This window comes from Poecilia formosa, unplaced genomic scaffold (assembly GCF_000485575.1).
Source record: "Poecilia formosa unplaced genomic scaffold, Poecilia_formosa-5.1.2 Scaffold330, whole genome shotgun sequence".
NCBI classification, from domain to species: domain Eukaryota; kingdom Metazoa; phylum Chordata; class Actinopteri; order Cyprinodontiformes; family Poeciliidae; genus Poecilia; species Poecilia formosa.
Window position 1 is genome coordinate 9597 of NW_006800269.1, and position 2393 is coordinate 11989.

Genomic DNA, 2393 nt, shown 5'->3' on the forward strand with positions numbered 1-2393 from the left:
GAGAGAGAGAGAGAGAGAGAGAGAGAGAGAGAGAGAGAGGAGAGAGAGAGAGGAGAGAGAGAGAGAGAGGAGCTAGGGGGAGTTTCGCTGTGAGGGGTAGGGTAGGGTGGGAAGGAGGGTCCGGTCCGGATCGTGACCCGGCCTCCACCCAACTTCCCCGTACTTGATGGCAGTTTAGTGAGTAGCTGAAGAGCCAGGATGAACGTTTTGCAGCTGCATGTGACAAAAACAACAAAGAAAACAAAACAACAACAACAAAACTCAAACTAATGGAACTGTTGCTGGTGGGGGAAGGAGGGGGGGAAAATAAAGTAATGTAGAGGTAAGTTCCTACTTCTTTATATGAAAAAAAAAAACTTAACTTTAAAACAACGTCGAGAAGAAAACCTATTAGAGACGATCCGAACTGTGCGTGCGCGTGAGTGCGAGTGCGTGCGCGTGAGAGAGAGAAAAAAAGTGGTTCATGGTCGCGGTGAACTCTCCTCTTTCATTTCTTGAATGTGATGTTCTGGGACGCGCTGTTTACTACATTGTGCTGTGCATTTAAAAAAAAAAAGCTTTCTTCTTCAGTAAACTGTTGCGTTGGACTGTAGTGGGAATGGCGACATGTTACCTCTGTTACTCACCCTCAGCTAACATGGTTCCGGACATAGTTTGCAGTTTGGACCCTGCCTCCCACCCCCCCTCTCCTTCCGGCACCCCTCAGCCCCCCTGTGGTTTTTGCGGTTCTACCCTCTAGTGACCAGGCGACCCCAGTCCTGCTCTTGCTCTGTGCTGAGACGCTGTGTGTGTTTGAGAGGACAGTCCCGATCCATCGACATCCAGTTGTTATGACTAATGTTTGGCTTGGTTACTCTGTTCATGATCACTCCTCTCGCCGCATGAAGGGTGTGTTTTTGAAACAATAATAATATTAATAAAAAATAATAATCATGGTTTTAAGTGGGAATGGCTCATCCTTGCTGTGTCACATATCTTGTTTATTGTTGCTATTATCATATTTACTCGTTTTCACTCGTCACGATTCTGTTTTTTTTATATGAATATAAATATATATATATAAACTCCCATTCAAACCAGTATTGGTTTTGTATCCAAATCTAAGTATATACTCGCTGATATAGATTACAATTTGGTTATAGTTGTCTTTTTTTTTGCCTATTTTTTTTCCCCATTTTTTTCAAAAAGGGGGGTTCCTATATGAGCGAGGCACCGATTGGCCGATGACGAGATTCAGTTTGCTCCAATCAGATCGCTCCTTGCTCTCTATTTATTGCCAGCAGTTTACAGCCTTGCTCCCTCCTCACCCAGAGCTTTAGAGCGGCTGCAGACAGCCAGCGCTTTTTTTTTTTTTACTATACAGGCAGCAGATAACATTACACACACACACACACACACACACACACACACAGGCACGCGCGTACACACACACAGACACACACACGCGCACACAAACAACAAAACGCATCGGTGCACAGCTCATTGCGATCACACGGGTTTTGCACGGCATTGCGTTTGGCTATAGGGGACAAAAAGAAAAAAAAAATAAAGAATCTATGTAAAAGCAGTCTGCTTGCATGGGGATGCTTGAGGGAGGAGAGACGTGAGGGGAGGATAGAGAAGGATTCAAACTGGAGAAGGAGCGTAAGGACCTTGGATAGCTCTCAGTTGCAGCAGCAGCAGTAGTCGGAGACGCATCTCCCCCCTCTCTTCCCCTCCACCCCAAACCCTCCAACCCTCCCCACACCATCTTTTTCTATCATCCATCCTCTCCTCTTCCTCCTTCTGAGTACACGTTGGAGGAAATATAAGCCGCGGCTCGCTGAAAGCTGGAGATACAATCGACTGAGCCGGGATTGGAGATACAGGAGAGCGGGGCTACCCGGGTGTCACGGAGTCTCCGTGGGACCTCAACGGCAGGAGCAGCGGCGGCGGCAGCAGCAGCAAAGATAATGTCCTTCACGAATCTTTTTGCGGTCTGGGCTTGCTGTTCATTACTATTAATCTGGGAAGCCCTTACCCCAAAAAGCATTTGCGGAGGGCGCAATCGCCGCGCCGAGACGTGCTCAACGCAAAGACCGGGAGCAGGGGTTTTGGGGGTGAGGGGGTTGGAGGTCTTTCCACTCGTGGAATTTTTTAAAAAAATCGTATTTTTTAATGGACTTTCTCCTTTTTCTGCCCACTTTTCCATTTCGATTCATTGCTGTCGGTATTTACCCTGGCCATTTTCAGCACTGCCACAACTGTGGCGTTTTTATCATACTTGTTTTTATTATTATTACCCCCCCAGACCCCCTGTACGTGTCTCGGTATTTTCCCCAGTTTTCCTGGTTGGACCCTACGGTGAAGCGATCTCTCACTGACATTCATTTTTTTGTTCTGTTGTTGTCGAC

At 46.9% G+C, this 2393-nt stretch overlaps 1 long non-coding RNA gene across 1 annotated transcript in view; it reads left to right on the forward strand.

Annotated features, from left to right (window-relative positions):
* LOC107833111 (uncharacterized) overlaps nucleotides 1-2135 on the forward strand; it is a 5452-nt gene extending 3317 nt beyond the window's left edge. The window contains exon 3 of the long non-coding RNA XR_001658819.1: nucleotides 571-2135. This is a non-coding gene — a long non-coding RNA (uncharacterized LOC107833111). The remainder of the gene's footprint in view (nucleotides 1-570) is intronic.
* Nucleotides 2136-2393: the final 258 nt, after the last annotated feature.